Source organism: Morone saxatilis, unplaced genomic scaffold (genome assembly GCF_004916995.1).
Source record: "Morone saxatilis isolate NCDOM2014 unplaced genomic scaffold, NCSU_SB_2.0 Contig21, whole genome shotgun sequence".
In the NCBI taxonomy this organism is placed as follows: Eukaryota; Metazoa; Chordata; class Actinopteri; family Moronidae; genus Morone; species Morone saxatilis.
The window spans coordinates 14,577,677-14,587,122 of NW_023339774.1; the positions used below are offsets into that span (position 1 = coordinate 14,577,677).

General features: G+C 39.7%; 1 protein-coding gene across 1 annotated transcript in view; it reads right to left on the reverse strand.

Annotated features, from left to right (window-relative positions):
- LOC118332547 (inactive tyrosine-protein kinase PRAG1) overlaps positions 1-1,099 on the reverse strand; it is an 18,657-nt gene extending 17,558 nt beyond the window's left edge. Inside the window, exon 1 of the mRNA XM_035667895.1 lies at positions 835-1,099. The gene's annotated coding sequence lies outside the window, so the exon portion shown is untranslated. The remainder of the gene's footprint in view (positions 1-834) is intronic.
- Positions 1,100-9,446: the final 8,347 nt, after the last annotated feature.

The following is a 9,446-nucleotide window of genomic DNA, read 5'->3' on the forward strand; positions in this document are numbered from 1 at the left end:
CTTAACACACCAGCACAGAGTCTTAAAGAAGTAGCCTATAGGTGATCTAATGTTATTATTCTAGGGTTACTGTAACATAACTCACTGCATTAGCCTGCTGGCTGCTTTTTACGGAAGTGCTGCGCCATGCCAAAAAAACAACAACAAGAAACAAATAGCACACACACTCAAATGAATGAAATTGCCCACAGAATAACGAGTCCAGTCATTATTAATCACAATAATTAGACAACCTACAGTCCAGATAACGGTCTGATAAGCGGGTCGCATCAGTGTGTAGTCACCCACTTTGAATACAAATTCTTTTACGAGCACCATTTGTCACGCCTGCCTCACTCCCGTACTGGCCATTCATTCAGGGGGGGCGCAACCTGGTTTTTCCATACTCGGCACGGATTTCCGCCAAAAACTTGAGAACTTTTGACGAATATCTCAAAACTTCCACCTTAAGACGCTTCATTTGAGGCTTTTACCAGCACCTGTTTTACACATATTCGACACTGGCTACATAACTCCACGTGTTACAACTGAAGACGCTTTTTTTTTTAGATGTGATAAGATGAACATTTTTGGCTCAACACTTGCTTGCTCACTGCTTTACGCTAGGTTAATGTAGCAAAAAAAAAAAAATCCTTTATGTCCTCGTGCACTGGGAGAACTGGGGAAAATGGCTGTTTTCAATATCTGCATTAATACAACACATGAAGAAAATATAACAGCAACAACTTGGCCCCAACCTGTATCGCTGAACCGACAACATAGGTGTATACAGGGCTACAGCTACAATGTAACCATGCTAAAGTAGCCCAGGTTATCTAGTGACTGACTGCTTACCTGCTCGGACTTTCTCTTCCCTGGCAACACAAAAGCTCTCCAAAAAAAAAAAAAAAAAACTCAGACCAAAAAATAATAATTAAAGAACACAGCTGTATCGTTGCTGCTCTCCTGATTCCCGCAGAAGCAGATATCCGTCTGTCTTCACGTATCCCACATGCGACAGGTTAACGACCCAGGAGATTGTGCTGCTGCAGGCTGGTTTCGCCTCCAGTCGGGCATGCTCCTGCTGCTGCTGCTGCTTCTGTTGCACTGTGCAGAGGTGGAGAGCTGAGGCGGAGCAGGAGTCCTCTGCAGCAGCGTGGGGAGAGCACAAGGAGGTGGTGGGAGGAGCTCATAGCAACCATGCAGTCTGGGCCAGTAGCCACACTCACAGATTCTCATTAAGGCTTTTTGTCCTAGTAGCTGTCATAGGAATTTTTTGAAAATACCTTTCAGCATGTCATTTGATTTGCAGAAAATTACACATTAGAGTTTTGCAAGTTCTGTAAATCCCCCCCACCCCCCAACCAACAAAAAAGAAAATTGGAAGTCACAAGGAATTCAAGGTTTCACTAAAAGAAAACAAACCCTTTTTTTGGTTTTAAAAAACCCCACTGGGCTTTGCAGGTTTATTCCACAAGCAATCAGTCTTTATCAGAAGCCCTTTTGATGTGGGGAAGGTGGATGTATACAAGCTTCCCTGGGTTTTGCTGCCCTTTTCCCTCCTGTTACCCCCTGGGCTGCTCCTGCTTCTGTTCATCATGGCTGGGGTGACAGTGATAGAAAAACACTGGCACTGTTACTGAGCCAGGCTGGACCCCTGCTGGTTTCCATTACAGGCAGCAAAAGGAGAGGCAAAGCTCCGGAGTGACAAACACAGCCGCTGTGTTGGATGAAGGCAGTCGTCCATAGAGATTAACCTTTTAACTGAGCATCTCCTCTTATGTTTTACTGAGAAAAAAAAACACTGGAACAAGGTATTATTGGTTGGCTTTTTGACTTATTTAAATTAAAGCAGCACCAGCATTTAGCTCTAAGTTGTGTTTGTTCTGCTTTTTTCATGCATTTCCTTTGGGTTTTCTTTACTTTATCTTCTTCTCAAAAAGAAGCCCTGAAATCATCGATAATTGCAGATTATCTAAAAAAAAATGGCAGAATAAACCCAGCACCAGATCCCCAGTGAGCCCCAAAATTAAGTACCCCTTCCCTCCACTCCAAGGATCCCATTGCTGTAGTCTACTTCCTGTGAAAGTGAAAACACATCCATGCATATGAATTGATTGGACACAGAACCCACCAGTTTCCTGAACCTTACGCAAGGATTTATAGCTGAGCTAAGACAATCAGCATAAGTGGCGCAGCAGAGACTGCATCCAGGAAAAGTGATATCTTTTACAAGACCACCTGTTGAATTTGGAAAGAGTCACAATCCTCTCAAGAGGATTAAGAGTTTGTTGCATTGCATCTATTTTTGGTAGCAAAGAGCATGTAATAATTCTGCTAATGGGGTAATTCAAATAGCTTGTGCTAAAAATATAGGATGAAGTTGGGGAAACTTCTAGACACATTCTACTGTTTACATTTAGCCTTTTTGCTCAAGCAACAATGCAAATTGCAGATTTCATTTCACGGTAAATTCAAACAGGAAGAGGCATGTCCTGTTCCAGTGTATTTGTGCTAAGAATCGTCTTGTCAACTACAAGGGGTGTTACTCTGCAAGTGCTGTCATATAAAACTGTTTCCCAAGAGGCACCGAGATAAATCTTCCATCACAAGTCAAGATTTTAGTGCTGAGATGTTGTGGGAACACCCAGATTAGAGGAGCATGGCAGGGGGTTTGAATTACTTTTGGACACTGCAGTAGCGGAAGACTTTTTCCCACATAATTTTCTAGTAGAAATTTAATAGTGAGGAAATTTACAAGAGTGATTTAGAAATAAAAAGGGAAAAGTGTGGGAAAATATCATTTTTTTTGGCTAGATTCTTCCTTGATTCCCATGTTATACCCACCATATCATATGTATAAATGATTACAGATAAATCTGCATGTAGCCCATTGTACGCCACATATACTTGTGCAGTTCTTGGTCGTGCTGGCATGGGGCTGAAGTTGTCAGGCTGTGTACAGTTCATCCTATAAAACATTTGGAGTTGCTTAACTTTTATAACACTCCCTAAAATTATGAAAAGATTCAGAGCCACTTAATGTTAATCTGGCTGTCCATGAGAGCCTCAGCCACACGATGTGCACTAATGAATTAGCAGTTTGTTGACATGCTGCAGACGCATGTGAGCTTGTGTGAGAAAGAGAGACTGGGATAGAGGCAACGTCTCTGCAAACTGCAACATGAGGATGCTGTTGGAGAACAGCCAATCATGAACTGCCCAGCCACAGATACAACGTCAGGATGCTGAAATATGAGCAGCACTTTGACATCACTACATGATTTATGTTGTTTGCATCCCTCCTCATGCCCCTACACTACTGCACCATGACCACTATCACACAAGTACAGAATAAGTCAATGAGATAATAGAATATTTATGTGTGATAACACCGATTGATCCGATTTTGCACAGAAAGATGAGTTTAGGCTCTACACGCCCACGTCCACAGCACTCAGACTGCTGTACCCGCTCTCTTATTCCTCAGCATAAATGAATTATTAAAAAGACAATCATCTCAAATTAAATTCAGTCAGGGGGGAAGTGGGTTTTAATGCAAAGTAGCAAGAAAGAGACTTCTAATGATTGAAGGCATTACTCAGGTCAGATAGGACCAACTCTATCTCTCTCCACTCTCAGCATTGATAAGCAGAGTAATTCAAGACTGCTGAAGATGAGTCATGTTAGGAACAAAAACTAGAGTGAATATCTCAGAGTTTGAGTGAAACTGACTTTCTAGTTAGAAAACCTGTCCTTAAAATCTTTGTTTCTTACCTGAAATCCAGAGGACACTCTATATATACAGTCTAATAGCTTATTTTTCCTTCCACACTTCTTCTTATTTACATTAAGTCAGTATCATTGTGTCATTTTCTGTTAACAGGTAAAGGGCATCCGGACATTTATGCTCAGTTAATGATATGCATGATTCTCCAAAATGTTTCCAACAACGACAAATTAGACTGAATAACAGATTATAATGAATTTTCAAGAGTGGCGCTGATATTATTAATGATTTGATGATAAAACTATTATATGGATTTCAATTGAAAGTGTTGTGGTCTTGACATGAGCTTTAGTCTGGAAATCTCTCTACATATAAACTGTCTATGTGGGCATTGTTGTTTTTAAATGTGAAGCCTCTTCACATTACACAAACTCTTAACCAAAAGGAGAAGTTCAGAGTTTTTCCCTCACTGCATTTGTTTGGGCTAATTGACAAACCAGGTATTGTGCTACTCAGGTTTCTGTCTGTTTCTGTGTGACACTTCCCATTACCACAGGAGGCCCCATAAAAGATATCCTGTCACGACACCAAAAGGTCTTTGTTTGCGTTTGGCCTCCATGTGAAGAATACTCTTTAGTCAGTCACTGGAGACATTAGACATCCCATTTGAAACTCAATGCTTCACTCAGATTCTCCTCCGTTGAAAATGAAAAAAAGCTCAACTTAAAGTTCAAGTGAAATCTGAACATTTTCCACAACAGGTGCTTGAAATGAAAGATGAAAGAAGGAATGAACTTCTGTTTGCATTCAGTCTGTTTACTGCTTGTCGGAAACTTTACAAAGAGCAAAAGGGGCTGAATGTACACCAGCTCCCTCGGGACACACTTTCTTCTCCACAGGTCGTCCCTCTTAAAACCTGAACATTCAAAGGTAACCCCCTTGTGTAACTGAATGCCTCTGAGAGCCAGGCACCAAGAATTAATTGTGTGTGTGTGTGTGTGTGTGTGTGTGTCAAAGGGAAAGGTGGGTGTCAGATTTAGTGCCTGTTCCTTTCTGGGTTGCCATGGCAGTCGTGTAGAGGAGTTGGTGGAGTCAGGAATGCAAAGATAACGCAAGGCAGAGCCGCACCTCTCTCTCTCTTTCTTACACACATACACACACACACAGACACACACACACACACAAACTCAAAGTTAAACAATACATAAACCCACCCTGTATACTTTCTATCACCTACACAGTCTCCAGTGACGATACTTCTCCACTGCCTCCATCGTTGCATTCCTGTACCTGCCCTTACAGGTTTACCCTGTGATTATGACACACACACAAAACACTGAGAAATTTACTTGCACCATCAATAGGACACATCATTTGTTTATAAAGATTCAGGGAATTTTCTTACATGATCTCACCTTAATTTACCCAAAGTACTGTATAGTATGTGGTACTAAAAATCTCAAAGTTTAATCATGAGCTATTCTATTTAAAAACAGAGCAGGAGAGAGCTAAAATTCTGCTTGTAGGACACAGTTAGGGTAGGAGCTCACTGGTAATATAGCATGAATATGATGATGTGGTTAACTGTTTAATTAGAAGCTTTAATAGAGGGTTTCAAGTTAAAAGTCCCATTTATTTTGTCCGATGGTCACCGTAGAGAATGTAATGATGGTTGGAGGGACATGAAAATCTAAAAGATGAACAACTGCTTTAGAATTTTTTTTTTTTTTTATGTGAAGTCAATGCTTCAAGCATGTGTACATAAATATGTAAGGGGGGAAGTCAAGAGTCAAATGACTCATGAAATGCATTAAAGCAGTAGTTTGACATTTTGGGAAATTGACGTATTTACTTCCTCACCAAGTCAGAGGACAATTAGCTTAACTTGGCGAACAGTAACTACCTGTTTGCCAAGAAATAGTGAGGTCATAACTTCCAGTAAAACCACAATTTGTCATTTTGATGTTCCTCGTTTTGAACAAACAAGATATAATGTGTTTATTAGTGAGCCTAAGGGGTATTAGGAGGAAAATCTTTAAACTGGCCAGGCTACCTTTTTTTTTACTAGTCTTTATGCTAACCTACAGTTTTATATTTAACAGAACTGAGAGTACTGATCTTCTCATTTAACTCAACAAAAGGTAAATATTAAAAAAAGATTTTTACTATTTTATATTCAGTATCATTTGTTTGTTTTTGGATGAATTCAGCAACTACTGTGTAGCATTTTGTTCATAGATAGTATTTTAACTTCTCACAGACTTCTTCTACATAGCAATGGAGGCAGAGGTGTATGGGTATTGTAGTATTCCACCATCTGCATCCACTAAACTGAGAGAAAAAACTGAACTGTACCGGGAGTGAGTTTTTATATAACTCACCCCCGTTAAATTATGTTATATAATATAATGTAAGCCTTTATATAATTAAATTATATAAAGGCTTACAATTTTGCATAATTAAGAGTTTGGCTGCTTTGGGTGACAGGTGGGCACCATGACCAGATTAGCAGGGAGCTGGCAGAGTCAGGACTGCCACAGCTGACCACTTCATAACGACTGTTCAGAAACCTATGGGAGATGTCACAGAGACAGATGTCTATTTTTATTTATACACTCAATGTATATGCATTTTAAACTGATTTGACTAACCTGAACTGCAGCCATGGCATAAGGTATATTTTCTACAACGTACGAGGGATGATTCCCAGTGAAAATATCCAGTCAGAAGGTAAAATCTTATTACAGTCTGCAGAGTCAAAGTTCATCGATTTTTGCCATCAGGCAGACATGTCTGTCAGGTAGTGATAGGGAAACATAGCAGCTGGTCAGTTTGTGATTGGCTGTTTGTCTGGCTCACACACGGACTGCACTAATACCTATTGCACACCACTGACCTGTTTGTCCTGGGATTGGGCTGCTGCTCTGCTTGAATACTTAACACACATAGACACAAACACGAATGTTAGCATAGTTTTCACAGATGAACACACATGCCAACACACACACACACACACACACACATAGAGCCATCTGCCAGATGCATTAGCTGTCTACAGATGCCCAGGTCAGACCAGGCCTCAGCTATCATAGCAGGGCAGTGGGAGTGTGAGTTCATGGGTTCACGGGGGGCTCAGATAATTTTAACAAGTCAGCCAAAGACCTCCTTTCTCAAAGGGGTCTTTCTCTATTTCTCTCTTATATTATCATTTGTAGCTAGATTATATGGGGTTAAGCACTTGTAATATGCCTTTATATGAGCTTTGCCATTAAGTTGTGGTTACAGGAATATATTTACTTGTTATAGTCTAACCCATCCAAAGCACAAATCACAAAGAGAGACATACATTGTAATATGCTTGCTTTGTCTGTGATGCTATAACTGCAGTCTCTTTACTGCGTAAAATCTAATATATGGTTGGATTTGAAAACCTGCAGAAGAAGCATATTAAGTGAAACTAATTTTATCCTGCAGCAGATCTCCTCTCCAGATTTATGCCTCTCAGCAACATGCAATAAAGCTGACAAGACATGGCTGATTTGATCTAATACCTCACTGGTATGGTAGAAGCACATAACTGAAACCAAATATGAATCTGAAGGAAAAATATAAGAATATATACATTAAAGAACATGTCATGTCATACATTTCTTAGAAAGATTTATCACTCCCACTCGTGATTGTTGAGTTTTGTCTATAATATATATGAAACTCAGATCTATTCCAAGGAAATACATGATTCCGATTAAATTTTGACATAGCACCTAATTTTCTCTTCACTGTTTTTGTAGCCACAAAACCACATAATTAATTCATTTTCTTTACCTGCGTTTTCTTGTGACAGAAGTACTGGAGCTTTTCCCAGAATACATCAGCAGAAGACAAGGCCAAACCAAACAGTGGTGAAATGAGGCCAAAGACATAAACGCAAAGAAAAAAAACCTTCTGTCTTTTAATGAAAATGCATGTTGAAAGGCTTGTGCTTAAAATCTGTATCTCCAGGAAGTCTAAAAATACCGTGTGTGGTCCAGATGCACATCAAATGCAAATTATACTTTGCAGCAATTTGAAAACTACTGTACAAATCAATAAAAAACAAACTGAAAACCAGCAAGTATATCACTTTGGTACCATGTAGAGTGACATATAGAGTAAAAGGAATAAAAGCAGACCTTTTGGCTGTTTCTGGAATGACTGCATGCATTTTTTGTATAAGTGACTCAACATCTGGTATCATGGTAAGACTTGTTGCCATCCCTTTTCTGCCTCTCTCAGCGAAGGCCAAGTGAGCGAAGCCCTATATTAGTAATGAAGACATCACCACATCCAGCTTCTGAAATTCTTTATAAGTCAAGTCAGCTTTATTTCTACAGCTTAATTTCATGTCAAATTACTTTAGTTTACAGACAGAGACAACAACCTAAATCAAAATACCCACTGAAAATATGTTGTTGCAATACACAGTAAACTGAATGCAAAACAGAAATAAACAAAGGGAAACCACAAGGCACAAGGTAGTGGAGAATGTACTGTCTCTTGGGCTGCTGAGATAATAGCTTTACTGTGGGTGATGGGACAAACCCATTAAAATGGGAAATAACATGGATAATAGAATTCATTTAAACACATACAAAACTTTTTATTATTATATCAAAGAAAACTTTTTTTTTCTAGGAATGTTTTGAGGTATTTCCCAGTGGACTTCCAAGTAAGCTATCTCTAATTTTAAAATAAGAGAAATGTTGCAACATTGTGTGATCCTACAGTCTCTTCCGCTTCACAGATTTCCCAAAAGATTGATCTTCCTCATTGCTGTGAATACAGTTAGCTGACATTCCTCCCACACTTTGACTGACATTGACTGACTGCATATGCACTCGCTCTCTCTCACGCACAGTCTTATCCCGTAAGTGGCCTAATAATTAAAGATTACACCTGTCTGTGTCTGTATGATGATACCAACTTAGGTACTAATACCAAGGCTACAGTCTCTCAGCACTGTGTGTCTCATCTAAAACAGTGATTCCCAGTATCTGGGACACAGCCACTGACCCTTTGACAGAGGAGCTGGACTCAGAACTGGAGCTGGTCCCGGCAGCGTTCTGCTTTACCCACTGCTCCCCCTGTATTATGAGGCTTGAAGGCAAAGGATACATTTTCAATCAGTTTGGGATGAAACAATGTAACAACAAAAAATACATAAATGAACTAAATATAAAAGTTGTGCTTGTTATGTGTTTTTATGCAGTTGTGAGCTATATGACCACTCTGTTGTCACTTTCAGGTCCTTAACAAAGACATTGACGCACAACGCTTTAATTAGCTCTTTTGTGGGTAATAACAACCCTCTTCAACTTACCCACTTACTGCCATGTGTATAGTGAAACATCACAAAGTGAACAACTTTCTAATTGTGCACTGGCTGTGAAACTGAACTTGTGTTCCAGAGGGGAAGCTGCAATCATGCGGCATTGTGTTCTCCTGATTGATTCCTGAGCTGACAAGCAGATTTCTCTTTGACTTGTTTCTTTCTGCAGGGTATTTTGAGTCTGAAGAACAACAGATTAAATGAATGGACGATGAACCCTTGATTAGTCAGAAGGAAACAAACAAAAAATTTACAGTTGTTGATTCACTGGAGGTCTTTTTTAACTCTCACACACAAACACTCAGAGGACTCCAAACAAAGCCCCCTCTCAGTGAAGTGCCGGAGGCTCTGTATAGAACAGAGTTGTAT